The 19,524-nt window shown below is 40.8% G+C and overlaps 1 long non-coding RNA gene across 1 annotated transcript; it reads left to right on the forward strand.

Moving 5' to 3' along the window:
* Positions 1–741: 741 nt before the first annotated feature.
* Positions 742–14,819, forward strand: LOC138923339 (uncharacterized). The gene is made up of 2 exons (XR_011436822.1): positions 742–1,402; positions 14,259–14,819. It is a non-coding gene; the product is annotated as an uncharacterized lncRNA (long non-coding RNA).
* Positions 14,820–19,524: the final 4,705 nt, after the last annotated feature.

Consider the following 19,524-nt stretch of genomic DNA (forward strand, 5'->3'; position numbering starts at 1 on the left):
CCTACATAAAGGTACTAAAACAATACAACATCAGCAACCTAAAAGAGCTCCAGATGTAAATGGTTAAATCTTTACATTCCTAGTGAAAAATTAAGGTCCAGAGATTAAACCTTCTTGCCTCTTAAGTTTGTGCCCAATGACATTCCAGTCCAAAAGTCCTGAAATTAAGGTCCCAAATTTATCTCATTCTGCTGCATCTCAACCAGAACATCTCTCTGTGATGTGTTCCTCCAGAAGCTGTGCTCCTGGACTGGAGGCAATGCCTTCAGGAATTAGTTCAATACAGTTTCCTTCGTGTCTTTTTCTCTCAAAAGTCTGAAGAGTCAATAGGACACACAAGATTATCACAGCAATACCCCCACATTGACACAGTTTAGAGGACAAGCCAGTCCCAGCCCCGAGAGCAAAGTTAGCCCTCTCTAACCCAGCAGTGGGTACAAGCCAAGCGAAGGAGGAAATATCCAAATAAATGAGCATATCCAAGTGAAGGAGGAGAGACACTGCTACAATGGTTACTTCTAGATTTTATGCTTTCCGTCAGGTCCACCACGAACCATTTGTGGGGTCGGGAGCAAGAATACAAATGGAAACCTTCATACCAGTGTCTAAATACTCAAAAGCTACAAATCAAGCTAACAAACTGTGTTACAAAATATGTTCTACCCTCCTATCTAGACAAAAATACAACTTGGAAGTCACATTAGAATTTAGAATTCTCAAACTCTTCCGTGTTCTTTTTCTATTGACGTTTTTAAGGACAGTTAGACCCCGAGGACATGGCTTTCTCTCCTGTACTCTGATCACAGAGCTCTTCTCCATTGCCCCCTTTACATTTTTTCACTATTTGGTTCTACCTCAGTTTTCTCGCTGCTGTTTCCAGAGCTAAACCCATTTCCTGAGTTTTGGCTCTATGTTCATCTAAAATATCTTGAACTTTGTTTATCTATTCTCCCAGGTTTTTGCACTCTTTCCGTGTTCACCTGATTCCTGAGAGAAGGCATTCCAGACACAAGCCATCTTCGGTAAACTTGTGGGCAGTGGGTTTGTAACCCATCTCATGCAACTTTTTCTCCTCCTTCATTCAAAGAAGCTTTTCCAATGAATCAAGAGCACCATTAATTTCTGCTTATTAACAAAATCTACTACTCTTCTATGATTGAAGCCAGTGTCCGGACATCTGAAATATAAAACTGTTGTCCGAACCTCCATAACTGACAACCCTAGAGCCAAAGGGAATAAATGTAATGGGGGACAGGAGAATTAATGACTCTAGGACTCCATGAGCAAGCCATATGGAACCAAGAGGTTGGCCCTTCCAGAGTCCTGTCACTGACCCTCTCTATAAATCACAGAAAAGAGGGAAAGGAGAGAGAGAAAGAGAGAAGAAACAGAAGTGTGGCAGGTAATCTATTGTTTTTTTCTACCTAACAGAAATAACTTAAACGCTCAAGTCTAAAATACTAATTTTTTTGTACTCCAGTGGAACTGACCTGCCCCTTGAATTTTCAAATCCTGCTCTGATGTTCTAGAGAGAACACAATAAAAGCAACAACAGTAAAGATATTGTTATACCTACTGACAGGTAAGAAGTCAACATACTGCAGATCTGTTCATTTTGAAGTGAGTTTTAAGTGGAAATAAAAATACTCCTCTCCTTATAATCTCATCACTGTCTCAGTTGAGCCTGTGAGGTCAAAGTCAGCTTTAGAAGTCCATTCATTCACTCCCAGGCTCCCTACTCTCAGCACAGCCCAAATGAGTTTCAACAACAAAAAGAACAATGGCAAAGCTACACGATTAAAAATTCTGCATGTTGCTCTCCCCAGTCCTTACTGTCACCAAGAGGGGTAAATTCCATCCAAAGGAGTTAAGATAAATTGAAGGAAGAGTCACGATTTCCCACTTACAAGATGATGTTGTCTCCATTTTACAGTTGAGAAAACCACAAGCCTTTGCATCATGTGCTGAACACACACTGATTATACCAAGACTGAGCAAAGATCTACACTGGTAGATTTCTGCCCTCAAGGATTATAGTATCTTGTGGGAGGGAGAATACTTCTAAATGATAGCCCATTGGGTCCTTTTGATTCTGAGAATCTTTGAATCTATAAGTTAGCAATTTTTATGAACCAAGACAATTAAAAGTAGATTATATTAGAAAGTTCCATATGTGTAAGAGAAAACATTTGACTGAAGGAATGGAAAAGATTTCAGGGAGGAAATGACATTTGAAATAGGGTAAAGTGGGTTGAAGTTTACACACTTTGATTCATGTAACTATTTTTCTATAACTCAACTCAATTTGCTCATGAGCCCTGATTCCCACCTTTTGGGGGTTAACAGACTCAATCATGCCATTTCAAGGTTATTCCATTATTTTTTATTGAGACTTAATTTCTTCCAGTTTAACTCTTTCATTTGGTTTGAACAAATCTCCAGAGTATTTTGTCTTGTTGTTTGTTGTTTTCTTTTGTTTTCAGGATCCCTGCCCACCCTTTTCCGTTTTTTCCCTTTAGATCTGATCTAAAGTCCCGGAGGGTCCTGCCTATCTCATGGTATCACCAGGAGGAGCAGGTGTCAGGTCTGCTTTCCCCAACAGGCCTCACTGGCCTTCACTGTGGTCTAACTGTTCCACCAGGTCATAGGATGTCCTGCACCAGAATCCACTAAGGTGTGGCCAGATATACCTGCATCCTTTGGGTATGGCACTAACATGCACCATTACGGTCCATGGTCCCTTTTCTGGCCTATACTCACAGACTGCTCATCCTCATCCCCACTCCAAGTCTCTCCCACTCAACCAGGCTTCTCAATGTTTCATTGCAACCTGACACAGCCTGGGAATTTTATACTGCTATCTCCAGACCTCACTGAAATTTGGGGGGCTCTGTGAGGCTGCCTTAAGTCCCACTCCTTCAGCATTTTTATCAGTCACAACTATGGTACTGCCCTCAAGAGGAAAGCCAACAAACACATTCTGAACTCACGTCTGCAGTTCTTTCTCTTTTTTCTCCCCTCTCCTCCCTTTCCTTCTTCCGCTTGTCTTTTCTCTCCCTGTCTCCCTCCCTCTCCTCCTCTTCCCCCTTTCTTCCTTCTCTCCTTCTTCTCTCCCTCTTCTTCTTCCTCTCTCTGGTTCAAAAACCCTGGAGTCCAGAAGTCTTTGTTTTCCTTCCTGGGTGACAAAACTTCTCTTAGGCTCTAAGTGATAATCTGCCTTCTCTACAAGCCATGGCTTCGATCACCTCTGACAGACAGGCAGAGGCTGTGTCTGGCTTGTGTCTGGGATGCCTTTTCATATGTAAAACCCATCTCTGGAAGAAAAGGAAAAAAATCATTTCCTCTCTCAGCACAGCCAGGCTCCTGGAAACACTGACCCTCATTGGTGGCAGGAGAGACCAGGAGAACAAACGAAGCCGTTGGAGTTGTGTGGTTGTTCGGGGCTGTGTAGAGGTTAGGAAGCTTGGATTGGTGCGGGCTTCTGTGGATGACTGACCTAACAGGCTCAGCAGAAACAAGGATTAGTTATAAAACACTTTTTCATTCCAGTTGAAGCTCTCCTTAAAATAGGCAGAGCTGCAATATGTTGACTTTTTGAACACAGGTTACTTTAAAAAAAAAAAAAAAGCAACTTTTATCACACTTCTTAAACATTCCTTGAAGCCAGTACTTTAAAATGTAAAGGGTAAAAAGTTCCACTGGCTACAGACCACTGGCGCTTGAGGTTGGAGCCTTTAATTATTATTTTCAGGAATAAAGAAGTGGTGTTAGGCTTGCTGCCTGAAATTCTAGGTCTTTCCACCTCTTTTGAGCTATCTGTGTACAAGCTCAATGAGAGGACTGTGGAGTGGCTACCTGCTCTTTCCGTGTCACCAATCCACTCCCCTCCTTGTTCTCAATCACCACATGGCTTCAAGTTGGCCCTGACTAGTCTTTCAAAATGTCTTCAAGTCACACTATTAAAGGGCTTATTCTAGGTAGAAAAAACAAGAACAATAACAATGAGCATACAGTGTGTGGAGTGGGAGAAGAGGATAGCGAGTCCTAGAGTCTGACTTAAGTTAAGATTTAGGCCATACACTGAAGAGCCATGCTTGTAGAGTTCATATTCAATAGACAAGGAAGAACCATTAAAACGCTTAGGTTTGTGAGTAACGTAACTGAACCAAGTCTAGAAAAAAACTTAATGATCTGAAACAGTCCTCCGTAGGAGCTCAGAATAGATGTGACCTCGGGGAGAAAAATATAATTTACAGACACAATATATGGGCAGAGGGGTACTGTGTCCTATAAAAATGCCCCTTTCCCACTGGCTCTGCGACCCGGACGGGAAGCACCGGAGTTCCGCCCGGGCAGCAGACAAAACTCTCTGTCTGCCATTAGCAGAGGGGCCACGCCGAGCATTCATGGCTCCGGGAGAGGCCCGGAGAGAATCCCAGAGGGCGGCGCGACCCCCAGCTGCCGTTGCCCGCCCCGTGGGACTAGGGATAGCTGGAGATCTTGGAGAGGACCGGGGCTGGGGGAAGTTTCAAAGGCCGGCTCTGCGACCCGGACGGGAAGCGCCGGAGTTCCGCCCGGGCAGCAGACAAAACTCTCTGTCTGCCATTAGCAGAGGGGCCACACTGAGCATTCACGGCTCCGGGAGAGGCCTGGAGAGAATCCCAGAGGGCGGGGCGACCCCCAGCTCCCGTTGCCCGCCCCGTGGGTCTAGGGATAGCCGGAGATCTCGGAGAGGACTGGGGCTGGGGGGAGTTCCAGAGACCCAGCTTCGTAGCCTAGGGGGAAACCCTACAGGCTCACAGCAGCGTTAGGGAAAGCCTCTGCACAGCACCAGTAGAAGGCACCCAGCCACCAGCCACAAGGCTGGAAGACCCCAGGGCAAAAGCAGCATAGCTAGGTGAACTAACCACAGACTGTAGAAGATGCCAATAGCTCTCCTACGACCCATAGAGGACAAGTGAGATTTTGTGGGTGCCGACAGCAACGGAGCGACAAATATAAGTGATCCCACCCCTGGCCGCTGGAAAAGCCCATAACACCGTTGCAGACCCCAAGGAGAGAGCACATCTAGGTGGGCTGCAACAGTAGGCACCAGCAGCCTGAAGCCCCCCTGTGACAGCCCCCACAGCAGAGGAGGGAATCCAAAGGGCCACTGTGGCTACGAGGAGGGGCCCAGGCCCAGTTAGCAACTGCGGACAGGGTTCCTGGTTGGTGAAGTATAAACAGCTGCTCCCCCACCGCAGCAGCTGAAACAAGTGAAAGGAGCAACTAAACTCTATCTCCATGCAGAGGCACAAATCAACAACATCAAGCAATATGAAAAAATACATTAAATCTCCAGAACAGAAAGAAAGTAACAAATACACAGAAAACAATCCCAAAGAAAATGAGATATATAACCTAAATGATGATGACTTCAAAACAGCCATCATTAAAATTCTCAATGAGTTAAGAGAGAGTTCTAGCCGTCAACTCAACGAGTTCAGGAGCTATGTCACAAAAGAGTTTGACACGATAAAGAAGAACCAAACAGAAATATTGGAAATGAAGAACACAATAGAGGAGATTAAGAAAAATCTAGATGCTCTGAACAGTAGGGCCGATAATATGGAGGAAAGAATTAGCAATTTGGAAGATGGCAATATAGAATTGCTGCAGGCAGAGGAGGAGAGAGAAGCAAGACTAAAAAGAAATGAAGAAACTCTCCGAGAATTATCAGACACAATTAGGAGATGCAACGTAAGGATTATAGGTATACCAGAGGGAGAAGAGAAGGAGAAAGGGGCAGAAAGCCTATTCAAAGAAATAATGGCTGAGAACTTCCCAAATCTGGTGAGGGAGATGGATCTTCAGGTGACAGAAGCCAATAGATCTCCAAACTTTATCAATGCAAGAAGACCAACTCCACGCCATATAGTAGTGAAGCTAGCAAAAGTCAACGACAAGGAGAAAATACTAAGGACAGCCAGGCAAAAGAAACTAACCTACAAAGGAACCCCCATCAGGCTATCAGCAGATTTCTCAGCAGAAACTTTACAGGCTAGAAGAGAGTGGAATGATATATTCAAAAATCTGAAGGACAAAAATCTACAGCCGAGAATTCTCTACCCAGCGAAAATATCCTTCAAATATGATGGAGAAATAAAAACTTTCGCAGATAGACAAAAATTAAGGGAGTTCATTGCCACAAAACCTCCTCTTCAGGAAATCCTCAGGAAAACCCTCATTCCTGAAAAATCCAAAAAAGGAAAGGGGCTACAAAACCAAGAGCAGAGGAGATAAGTAGAAGGACAACAACAGAGAGTAGCAGCTCTACATCAGAACAGATTAAACCATGGGACGAGAAACAAAGGAAACTGAAGAAAAGCGGAAAACAAGACACAAAATGGTAGTGGTAGGCCCCCACATCTCAATAATCACTCTAAATGTAAATGGATTGAACTCCCCAATCAAAAGACACAGAGTGGCAGGATGGATCAAAGAACAAGATCCAACAATATGCTGCCTCCAGGAAACACACCTCAGCCCCAAAGACAAACACAGACTCAGAGTGAAGGGATGGAGAACAATACTCCAAGCTAATAATGAACAAAAGAAAGCAGGTGTCGCTATACTAATATCAGACAAGGTAGATTTCAAAGCAAAACAGATAAAGAAAGATAAAGAGGGAAAGTATATAATGATAAAAGGGACTCTCCACCAAGAAGACATAACACTTATAAATATATACGCACCCAACACAGGAGCACCAAAATTTGTAAAGCAACTCTTAATAGAACTAAAAGAAGACATCAACAACAATACAATAATAGTAGGGGACCTCAACACACCATTAACACCAATGGACAGAACATCCAGACAGAAAATCAACAAGGAAATAATAGAATTAAATGAAAAATTAGACCAGATGGACTTAATAGATATATATAGAACACTTCATCCAAAAACAGCAGGTTACACATTCTTCTCAAGTGCACATGGAACATTCTCAAGGATTGACCATATTTTGGGAACCAAAGCAAACATCAATAAATACAAGAGAGTTGAAATAATATCAAGCATCTTTTCTGATCATAATGCTATTAAACTAGAAATCAACTACAAGAAAAAAGCAGAGAAAGGTGCAAAAATGTGGAGACTAAACAACACGCTTCTCAACAAACAATGGATCATTGAAGAAATTAAAGAAGAAATCAAATTTTATCTGGAGACTAATGAAAATGAGAACACGACATACCAAAACATTTGGGATGCAGCAAAAGCAGTCCTAAGAGGGAAATTCATCGCAATACAGGCCCACCTCACTAAACAAGAAAAAGCTCACATAAGCAACCTCAAATGACACCTAACAGAACTAGAAAAAGAAGAACAAACAAAGCCCAGAGTCAGTAGAAGGAGGGAAATAATAAAAATAAGAGCAGAAATAAACGATATTGAAACAAAAAAGACAATAGAAAGGATCAATGAAACAAAGAGTTGGTTCTTCGAAAGAATTAACAAAATTGACAAACCCCTAGCCAGACTCACCAAGAAAAGAAGAGAGAAATCGCAAATTAATAAAATTAGGAATGACAGAGGAGAAATCACAACAGATACCAATGAAATACAAGAGATCATAAGAGAATACTATGAAAAACTATATGCCAACAAATTGAACAACCTGGAAGAAATGGACAAATTCCTAGACTCCTACAATCTCCCCAAACTGAATCAGGAAGAAATGGAGAATCTGAATAGGCCAATCACAAGTAAGGAAATAGAAACAGTAATCAAAAACCTCCCCAAAAATAAGAGTCCAGGACCAGACGGCTTCTCTGGAGAATTCCACCAAACATTCAAAGAAGACTTAATACCTATTCTCCTCAAACTGTTCCAGAAAATTGAGAAAGATGGAGAACTCCCTAACACATTCTATGAAGCCAACATCACCCTGATCCCCAAACCTGACAAGGACAACACAAAGAAGGAGAACTACAGGCCGATATCACTGATGAACATAGATGCAAAAATCCTCAACAAAATTTTGGCAAACCGATTACAGCAATACATCAAAAAGATTATACACCATGATCAAGTGGGATTTATACCAGGGACACAGGGATGGTTCAACATCCGCAAGTCAATCAACATGATACACTACATCAACAAAATGAAAAACAAAAACCACATGATCATCTCAATAGATGCAGAGAAAGCATTCGACAAGATCCAACACCCATTTATGATAAAAACCCTCAGTAAAATGGGTATAGAAGGAAAGTACCTCAACATAATAAAGGCCATATATGATAGACCCACAGCCAACATCATACTCAATGGACAAAAACTGAAAGCCATCCCTCTGAGGACAGGAACAAGACAAGGGTGCCCACTTTCACCACTCCTATTCAACATAGTACTGGAGGTGCTGGCCAGAGCAATTCGGCAGGAAAAAGAAATAAAAGGAATCCAAATAGGTAACGAAGAAGTAAAACTCTCGTTGTTTGCAGACGACATGATCTTATATATAGAAAACCCCAAAGAATCCACAGAAAAACTATTAGAAATAATCAACAACTACAGCAAAGTAGCAGGGTATAAAATTAACGTGCATAAATCAGTAGCATTTCTATACACTAACAATGAACTAACAGAAAAAGAACTCAAGAACTCAATCCCATTCACAATCACAACGAAAAGAATAAAATACCTTGGGATAAACTTAACCAAGGAAGTGAAGGATCTATACAATGAAAATTACAAGACTTTCTTGAAAGAAATTGACGATGACATAAAGAGATGGAAAGACATTCCTTGTACATGGATTGGAAGAATAAACATAGTTAAAATGTCCATACTACCTAAAGCAATATACAGATTCAATGCTATCCCAATCAGAATCCCAAGAACATTCTTCACAGATATTGAACAAACAATCCTAAAATTCATATGGGGCAGCAAAAGACCGCGAATTGCTAAAGCAATCCTGAGCAAGAAAAACAAAGCCGGCAGAATCACAATCCCAGATTTCAAAACATACTACAAAGCTACAGTGATCAAAACAGCATGGTACTGGTACAAAAAAAGGTCCACAGATCAATGGAACAGAATTGAAAGCCCAGAGATAAAACCACACATCTATGGACAGCTAATCTTCGACAAAGGAGCAGAGGGCCTACAATGGAGAAAAGAAAGTCTCTTCAACAAATGGTGCTGGGAAAACTGGACAGCCACATGCAAAAGATTGAAAATTGACCAGTCTTTTTCACCACACACCAAAATAAACTCAAAATGGATCAAAGACCTAAAGATTAGGCCTGAGACAATGTCTTTTGGAAGAGAATATAGGCAGTACACTCTTTGACATCAGTTTCAAAAGAATCTTTTCGGACCCTGTAACTCCTCAGTTGAGGGAAACAATAGAAAGAATAAACAAATGGGACTTCATCAGACTAAAGAGCTTCTTCAAGGCAAGGGAAAACAGGATTGAAACAAAAAAACAGCTCACTAATTGGGAAAAAATATTCACAAGCCACTTATCCGACAAAGGGTTAATCTCCATAATATACAAAGAACTCACACGGCTTAACAGCAAAAAAACAAACAACCCGATCAAAAAATGGGCAGAGGACATGAACAGACATTTCTCAAAAGAAGATATGAATATGGCCAATAGACACATGAAAAGATGTTCATCATCGCTAATCATCAGGGAAATGCAAATCAAAACTACACTAAGATATCTCCTTACACCCGTTAGATTGGCAAAAACATCCAAAACCAAGAGTGACAAATGTCGGAGAGGTTGTGGAGAAAAAGGAACCCTCATACACTGTCGGTGGGAATGCAAACTGGTACAACCACTATGGAAAACAGCATGGAGATTTCTCAAAAAGTTAAAAATAGAAATACCCTATGACCCAGCCATCCCATTACTGGGTATCTATCCTAAGAACCTGATATCAGAAATCTCAAGAGTCCGTTGCACCCCTATGTTCATCGCAGCATTATTTACAATAGCAAAGACGTGGAACCAGCCTACATGCCCAGAAACTGATGATTGGATAAAGAAGATGTGGTATATATACACAATGGAATACTACTCAGCCATAAAAAAAGACAAAATTGGCCCATTCACAACAATGTGGATGGACCTCGAGGGTATTATGTTAAGCGAAATAAGCCAGTCAGACAAAGACGAACTCTATATGACTCTACTCATAGGTGGAATTTAGTATATTGATATGGAGATCTGATCGGTGGTTACCAGGGAAAAGGGGGGTTGGGGGGAGGGCACAGAGGGGGAAGTGGTGTACCCACAACATGACTAACAAAAATGTACAACTGAAATCTCACAAGGTTGTAATCTATCATAACATTAATAAAAAAAAAAAAATGCCCCTTTCCCAAATCCAGAACCAATAACTTTCACTCAAAAGACCATAGAACTATCTTTAGTGAAAATACTTATCTATATCATTAGGGCATAGACATAATCTTAAGAAGTGAAAAATACATCAAGACAATTTTTTAAAAGAGTATTAAATATAGGTCACTCACAAAACCCCCTGGTTGATCACAGCAAATGCATTCAGATTATGCTCTGATGACTTATACTGTGCCAGCCTGGCGTGACTTCCGAGTGGCAGCAGCTGAGATGTGCTTTAAAAATAGGTTTTCTTTAATTGGATTTGAAATCAATTAAAATCCCATTAGAAACATAATTGTAGTGATACAAATCATAAAACGGTATCTTTATAAAATAAACTAAAAAATGGGCGGCTACTTACATAATTAATACCCTGAACTGCGTAGCAAAACCTCCATCATACTTCTCAGTCACCACCTGCCCAGATGCACATAGATGCTTCACTTACTGAAGAAGGGAGAACTGGAAGAGAATGTTGAATGCAAGTGTGGACACCAATAAAACATATAGATCTCCACTGGTTCTCTTCTGAGGGAACCAAAAGCCCCATAGATATCCGAATAAGGGTTAGGATATACTCTACATCTTTTCTGCCAACTAGTTAACCAGTCAGAACATACTAAGCAATGGCCTCCCATCACTTACCTTTACAATTATTCAAGACCCAACTCAAATGTTGTTCTTTTGAGAAAGCTAAGCTTGACTCCCTCAGTGGCAGTTACTAATTGGCTCCTCAGAACAATTTTGACCCCTTGGCCTTTGTCACTTCAAAACTGCTTTCAGTATAGACTCTGTCCTTATTCTCAAAGTGTGGTCCTCAAACCAGCGGCATCAAAATCTACTGGGAGCTTGTTAGAAATGCAGAATCTCAAGCCCTACCCAGACCTGCTGAGTCAGAATCCACAGTGTGACAAGATGCACAGGTGGTTTGTCTAGACAGTGAAGTTTCAGAAGCAGTGCACATTTTCTTGTTCTTAAGAGATGCTTTGGGAAGAACCAAGTCTCAATAAAGATTTTTAAATAAATAAATGCTTTTTAAATTTTGAGGCATTAACAGAATTACATTAAAAAATTCAGCACATTTTTCTATATTGGGGGCACCCTTTGCTTCTGAGTGGTAATTAAATGAGACAATTACTTATCAAGCACTTATTCAAAGCAATTACATTTAAAGCACTTAGAGTGGCTATCATAGAGTTGACATTAAATTTTAGTTAATATCATCATTATCTAAATTGTTAGGCCAATTGGTTTCTTTACTCACATAGGCATGATCTCTGTGCTTTGGTCAATGTATTCCAGTATAACTTGGTTGAGTTTTGCTTCCATTGTAGAGCAAGAAAATGACACAGTATTATAGAGCCATTATTTAAAAAACAGTAGGAAAGGCTATGGAAAATGTGAGCTTTTTCTCTTGTAGCAGAATGACTGTGAGCCTTAATATTAGGAATACAATTATTATGGTCATCACATAGAACATTTCTTAAGTAGCCACTGGTGTCTGGAAAAATTCAGAGCCCACAGAAAACATATGTTCTATTCAGCATAGTATCACAAGAATGAAATTTTTAGGGGAGAATGAAAGAAATCTTCCTTCAACCAGAGTAAATTTCAATTTTCATCCATTTCTTCATCAATTTTACTTTTAAAACTCTCTTTAAAAGAAGATGATAAAAAAATCTCTGCGTTGAAAAAGTAGACATTTCCAGTTCTTGAACTAATACTTGAAGGGCCCATATACAAATGAAGTAGGTAGTTTAATTGTCCTTTTATCAGATTGGGGGGGAGGGCACCTGATAAGATTCCCTTCAGCAGCCTATCGACTCTTTCAACCTTGCCTCTTGAAACCTTTCTGAACACAGGAGCTGATACTGCAGGTTTTATATTTATAATGATTAATTAATTCTGCACTAAGCAATGTTCTTGACTGCAAGAACAAAATCCACTTTAGAAAGCCTAAATGACAGCTTGCCTAAAATAATTAACACCCGTACTGATAGACTTGAAATGTTCTTACTCTACAGAGGCAGATCTCAGCAATTTAATTACTAGTATTTCTAATTGTTCCAGAATTATAATAAAAATAAGGAGAGTTTGACTAAGCAATGGTGTAGATGAAGAAATCAAACAAGGGCTATAAAATGAAGAAATAACATTTATATGTGGATACACCTAAATTGTTACATACAACCTAGGCACAACCATCGATTTTAGTTGGTTGAACTAGGAGCATAAAGATGGCACTGATTATGGCCGAGGTTTTAGGAGGAAGCTCTGAGAACGTCATTGCAGCTCTCTGGAATTATTAAACACTCCAGTGAAGTACTATGTAACTGCAACTTCTGAATGTCAGAGGTTTAGCACTTTCTTGAAGCTCCTTGGCCCTTCCTGTCAACTTTAACTATTATCTAGTTCACTGTGGGACTTAAAAATCTCCAAATTTAGGAGTTCTGACATCTGGTTCATGTGGCATAAGTAAATAAAAGAGGCAGAGGCATGTGATATTGTCTCTTGCCTTTTCCCATGAATTTCTGAGTAGAGTTCATAAAATTGCCTTACAAGTGGAAGCTCTCAACCAAAGCAAACTCAGTGCAGAGCCTGTCAGATTACGTCTCTATAAAGTGGCAGCTTTGCTGATAAGAGACTTTTGATGACATCCTCATGATTCTCATTCTTCCATCCCCCTGTTTGGTATTCCCTAAATATCTAGTCAATGGATTCTAAATATTTTCTTCTCTCCCACATGAAATACTAACTACTTGTTTAAAAATTTGCTTATAAAAAGGTAAAAGCAACAGAGGTCCTATTTTGAGTGAACATTTTTTTTCTTAAGGGCAAAATAAGTTAGACTCTTCTTTTCTTTGTAGATTTCACAAGTGTAGTCCAAAATTTCATTGACAGAATTAATTCAGAAAATCTTTGATCACATTTTTCCGTTTTTATTATACTGCTGAAATCTTGCTGTGGCTACTAACTTCAATGCCTTCCATAGCTTGGAGAATCATCCAAATTGACAGAGCAGTTGTGTCAAGCTCCACTATCGAATGGTGTAGCCACTAGCCACTTATGAATTTCAAGTGCTTGAAATGTGACTAGTCCCCATTGAGATGTGCTGCAAGTGTAAAATATATACTAGATCTCAAAGACGCAAGCACAAGAAAAAAAAATGAAAGAATGTAAAACACCTCATTAGTATTTTTCTATTGATTACACGTTTAAGTAAAAATATTTTGGATATATTGGGTCCAATAAAATGTATTATTAAAATTAACTTCTCTGGCTTCTTTTTACTTTTTTTTAAATGTTGGTATTGGAAAATTTTACTCACATATGTGTCTCATATTTTTAACTCACACTATATTTCCATTGGACAGTGTTGGTCTGCAGAGAGCAATACTCTTAACCATTTACAAAATACTCAACTGTATGATCTTAAGGCGGAAAGAGAGTGGGCTTTGGACTCTGGGAATTATGGGTTTAGATCCTTTTTCCAGGATTTTCTATAAATGAAAGCAGAATACTTACCTCTCAGAATTATTGTAAACAGTAAACGAATAAACTCTTAAAGGGTCGAAGGCGGTGCCTGACAATCTTGAAGGAGGAAGAGCATGGACTTGTCTAACGAGACAGAATAACATCTTTGAATATGCCCCTCTTCCCAGCAGCATGGTTGTGGGTCAAGAAACCTTAAACCATGATTTTTTTCACCCAAAAACTGAAAGTGATGGTCCAGCCTTGCCAGGTCATGATGGTGACAGCATAGTGTTCAATGAGTAGAAGCCATTATTAATACAGTCTCAATAAATTTTAATTATATTCCTTTTTCTTTCTATCTTTTACTGCTTACCAGGTGCCAGCGATTGTTTTTAAGAATTTCGGATACATTTTACTATTTAATCCTCATCACTATCACCACCACAACAATAGTAATAACCACTAAAGATCACAGAGGTTTGACCAGGTGCTGAGAGAAGTGTCTTACCTGTGTCGTCTTACAACATCATGATGAATTGTGCACTCTGGCGAAGAAAGTGAGACAACAAGCATTGCAGCCATATTTTATGGATGAAGAAATTGAGGCTCAGAGACGCTAAGTAACCTCCCAAAGTCACAGGATTAGTAGGAGACAGAGCTGAGTCTACTCCATTGGTTCCAAAGTCGATCTCTTAGTCACCCCCACACAGTCTGCACCCTCTTTCCCCTCATAGCTTTATTCCTCCTCATCTTCTTCCGTCTCCTGCCTTTTCCTTTCTTCTTCTCATCCTATTCTTCCTTCCTTTATGTCTCCTGTTTTTCAATTCTCTCTTCTCTCCAACCATTTTTAAGATGCCAGCTTATATATGCAAATATTCTTTTTTTCTTCCAGCAATGTCTAGTTCAGTGCATTAAAGAATTGCGTTTTTCAACTTTCTTTTTAAGCATCTCCATCAAAATTGTCTCTGCCCCTGATGTTGTGTCTGCACTTTCATCTAGGAATTAAGGTCTGGTGTGTTCCCTTTTGGGTTACTGCCCCTCTAATATATTAATCAGTGGACCCAGGCCGCCAGAGGGTGCTTCTTGGGAGTTGCAGTTGAGGACTGTCAGATATCTAGGCAAAACAGGGTCATGATCGCCCTGCTGCTAGATTCCAAACTGACAAGAATATACAAGATGCCACATTAGAAGTTGTAGGATTAAGTGCTCAACATCTCCTTGGACATTGTCTAGGCCAGCTCCCTACATTTTACAAATAAGGAAATGTGATCCCAAAGAGAGTGTTACTTGATTTTGATTTTCACACAGCTATGTAGCCAATTGTTCTTTATACTATACTAGTCTATACCCCAGACATTTATTTTTAATAAATAGCTAAAACTCTAGTATTAAATACAAAGCTCCATTTGAGAAAAGAAAATTCAGGGAAAGCAATGTAATGTTAACATTTTTGTGGCTGAATCCCATTATTACTTTTTTAATCTGTTTATCTCTATCCCTTTACCCTGTTTTAAATTGTACCCATGTCCCCATAGTCAACCCATCCTTGCCTCAAAGCTTCAGTGCAGAAGAGAGCGACCTGCCCTTTTCCCCATACTTGACCTTCCAGCATCCGATGGAAAACTAAACGCTTAGTTTCAAGAGTGCAAATCCAGCCTGCCTGCTGTTGTACAAATCAAAACAAAGATACCAAGTTTTGGTGGATTTCTCGGTTGCATCATCTCTTTCCACAGATCTAAGCCCTCAGTACATATCAGGAGTCACTGTGATATGACTGGAGCTTTACCATTTTAAAAATCACTCTGGGAAAGCATGCAAAGCTAAATGAAACTCTCTAAGCATTTCTGATCCAACCTTACTAATCATTTCTCTATCCACCTCTAGGAAAGCTTTTCAAACTTCAGAGCATCACTTCCTGTTTATCGACTCTCAATCACAGTGAGTCACTGTGCAACACCAGGGGAGGGTAATTATTTGAAAATGACTTCACAAGTAGTCTTCTCAATCAGAGAGAACATTTGCAAACTCCTCCTTGCGGCAGCGTACTCCCACCATGTTTTATGCAGTACCCCCCACCACCATTACTTGTCACATTCCAGAATCAATTATTGCTAGTATACCTACTAAGAAGGTGACAGAAATGGTCGTTTATTGTTCTACATCTTTAGTATGCCAATGAGAAATGAGCTACAAATTTAACCTTGACCAGACTGTAATAAATTTGAATGAAATAATGTTAATTTGTAGCAACCACAGCACGCGTTGACATCCCTGTAATCTCTGAGGCTGGTTACCAGTCCTTCTGATCCATATCACTAGCAGGGGAATCTAAATCTTCCCCATCTCATAGGCTCATTTGTTCTTAGGAGAGTTAGGTATATTTTCCAGTTTTGCTTTCTGGTGAGTGAACAGAAAGAAATCACCAGCATCGATATCTTCAAAAGACATCACTGGAGTATCCATCTACACCCCACAAGACTCTGGGCATCACATAATACCAGATAAGCAGATGTGGTCCTGCCCTCCAGGAGCTTAAATAGATACCCAGACTGTGGATACAATATAGGCTTAAAGCACACACTTCTGCTCCTGTGTTGCGTGCGGGCACATCACTTAGTTATAGAACATAAAAATACTGGGGTTTAACACCACTTACCTCTGCAGTCTCTATTCATGAAGCAAATCCTGTAGAAAGGCATTAAGTGCTTTCCTGAGAGAGTATGTTTTCCAAATTTGTGTTGACTACCATTTTGCTTCAAGACTGAGCCATAAATTGAACTTGAATAATAACTTGGTGCCTGTCTATAGCTTCTACCTCTCACATCAATCAAACTGTGGTGCAAGGATGCAGATTTCTGAGGGATGTGGGGTGAAAGTCCCAGGGAATAAAAACTATACAATACATCAAGCATATCCTTTCTATAATATAGAGAGAATGCTTCAATTAAAAGGAAATAGATTCCCATTTCTCCTATAGCACCAGACCTAACAGACTGACTTTGAATGTGCTCCCATTGAGAGTAATCACCCTTGGATGTCTGTTGCCCTCACCTGCGTGTTAAAGGCAGCTGATTTCCCTCCTCTGAATTCTCCCTCGGTTATTTCTAGAGGTCTCCGCGTGTGTAACATGTCCTCATGAAGGGTTTTGTTGTTTTACTCCAGCCCATGGGTTGAAATCCTATTCTTCTAGAAGCTCCTTCCACTCTCACTGTCTCCAGGCTCCTCAGTGGTATCAAAGATGTCCACTCGGGTTTGGGAGGTAGGGCATCCATCCTCCCCAAATTAGGAGCTGATGGGCTGAGGGGTGCCCAAAGACCGCTGCGATCCTCTCAGGCCTCACAGAGTGGGAGGTGCCATGTTCCACCCGGAAATGAAGAGAAGCCGCACTTCCCCAGGCAGTCCACACAAATAGAGGCTGAAATAGTGCTGCTTGGACCCCAGACATCCCAGAATCCGTTCACAAATCAACAAAAACTAGTCCATGAAGCTGAACCTACCAGACACCAAGAGTTTTTCCCCTGCCGCCCTTTACCCTCTCCCTACTGCCTCTTACAAAAAATCAGATTATTAAAAATCGATGTCTGGCTCCTGAACCAGCAGATACAGCCAGGCATGGGCTTCCTCGATAATAGCAGAATTATATCTAACCCTTGTTGAGTGCCTCAATTAAGCCAGGCATTGTTCTAAGTGCCTGGGGGGTTCAAATCCCGACTCTCCCACTTCTAGCTGTGTGACTTTAGGCAAATTTCCAAACTTCCTATGCCTCAGTTTCCTCAGCTGTGAAAGAGAGATAACAATAATACTAACAACAATATCTACATCATGGGGTTGCTCTGAGAACTAAAGGATTCAGACCTAAAGTACTTGGAATAACACCTGACGTATAATAAGCACAACATAATTTTTAGTTGTTATTAACTCTCACAATAACCCTCCTAGGACTAATGTTATTCTCAGTTTGCAGATGAGGAAACCAAGGCACAGAGAAGTAATGTAACTTGTCCAAGGAACCCCAACCAGTAGGTGATGGATCTGGGAGTCAAAGGCAGAGAGTCCAGAACCATAGGTTTCAACCAGCACCCTCTGGACCTGTCAAAGGCAACAAAATTCAAATCTGCCGATTACCTATCAAGAGTCTTGCAAAATTCCCGTTTGAGCCTTCTACTTGATTTTCTCCAGTTTTCTGACAGGGGGTGGCAACAAGGAATATAAGCAAAGAGCCCCCAGACCTGAAAGCCACCAGCAGTGCCCTCTGCAAAGATGCCTTCTCCTATGGAGTGCATCCGTTATCAGATTTTAAACAACTTGTGCCACATCCCTCTAACACCTATAATCCCCAACAACCATCCTTTCAGAGATTTTTCTCGTTTTGCTTTGTTCTCCTCCAGTGTTAATACTGCCTTCACTTCCCACTTCACTGTAGCTGGGCATCTGCTCTTCGCTGTCTCTTTTGCACTTTATTCCATCAGATAACCTATAACCAAAGCTCTGAAGCAGAAAACTTGGGGAGTGCAGCCCTCCCCCTAGTGGTGATGCAGGGAATATCCTAAAATTGCCTGGTTACAAGCGAAGTACTTTTTGTTAAAACCCACCTGCTTCCTTGAAACTTATTACAAAAAGAAGCAGCAGAGTGTGGAATGTCAAATGAGGAGAATGAAACAGGTCTCTGATGCCCCTAAAAGCTTAGGCACGCCAGTCATCTGAAAAATGAGTAGAATTAACAAGATGGAGTGGTGGGAGGGCAAGAAAACCCAAATTTACAGGGGTGGCCCTTGTGGTGAATTCGAAGTCCCTGAGGCGAAAGGGAGCAAGTCTTGTTGGGAGGGGAGTGGGAAATAAAGGAAAGCCAGTGAGGCTGGGATGCAGAGAAGACAAAGAATTAGCAGGACCGGCACATGCAAGCTCTTCCAGGCAAAGTTTAGAATTGAGGTTTTTGTCTAAAAGCAATGGGAAGCATTTAAATGTCTTTCATCAAGGAAGTGACATGATCAGACTAGAATTTTCAGTGGATTCCTCAAATCCTCTCTGGTCGTGCCTTGTCAGAGGTGAGCGTCTTCCCAATCCAGTGATTTTGTTTTCTCTATCATCTTCATTTCATATTCTGGGTCATGGACGAGACTGAACCAATAGCAGTAGGGAGCTACTCTCTTAACAGAGGCAGTAAGAGAGATGCTTTTGCTGGGAGCAAGGGATATTTCTAAGTCAGCATTCCCTACCCAGTAGATGTCAGCTCCATCTGGAAATGGCTAAAGTTGCTTATCAGAATCACAAGTTTAATAATTTCTTGGTGCTCTTCCCCTCTATGAAGGGAAAAATAATAAATGCTTCTCTGTGGTTATAATACATTTGCTCATGCATTTACTTATCTAAATGGTGTGGGAATCCCTTATTTAATATAATCAAAAGAAAAACTGGGAGCTCCCCTCCCTGCCCCTCAACCTGCTCACGCCGTGTGGAGATAGATGCAGAGACGGAAGTGATACATCCACAAGCCAAGGAACGCCAAGGATTGTCAGCAAACCACCGGAAGCTAGGGGCCAGGAATGGGACAGATTCCCCCTCCCAGCCCTCAGAAGGAACCGTTCCTGCTAACCCCTTGATTCTGGATGTCTAGGCTCCAGAACTGTGAGACAATGAATTTC

Source organism: Equus caballus, chromosome 3 (genome assembly GCF_041296265.1).
Source record: "Equus caballus isolate H_3958 breed thoroughbred chromosome 3, TB-T2T, whole genome shotgun sequence".
Lineage (NCBI taxonomy): Eukaryota > Metazoa > Chordata > Mammalia > Perissodactyla > Equidae > Equus > Equus caballus.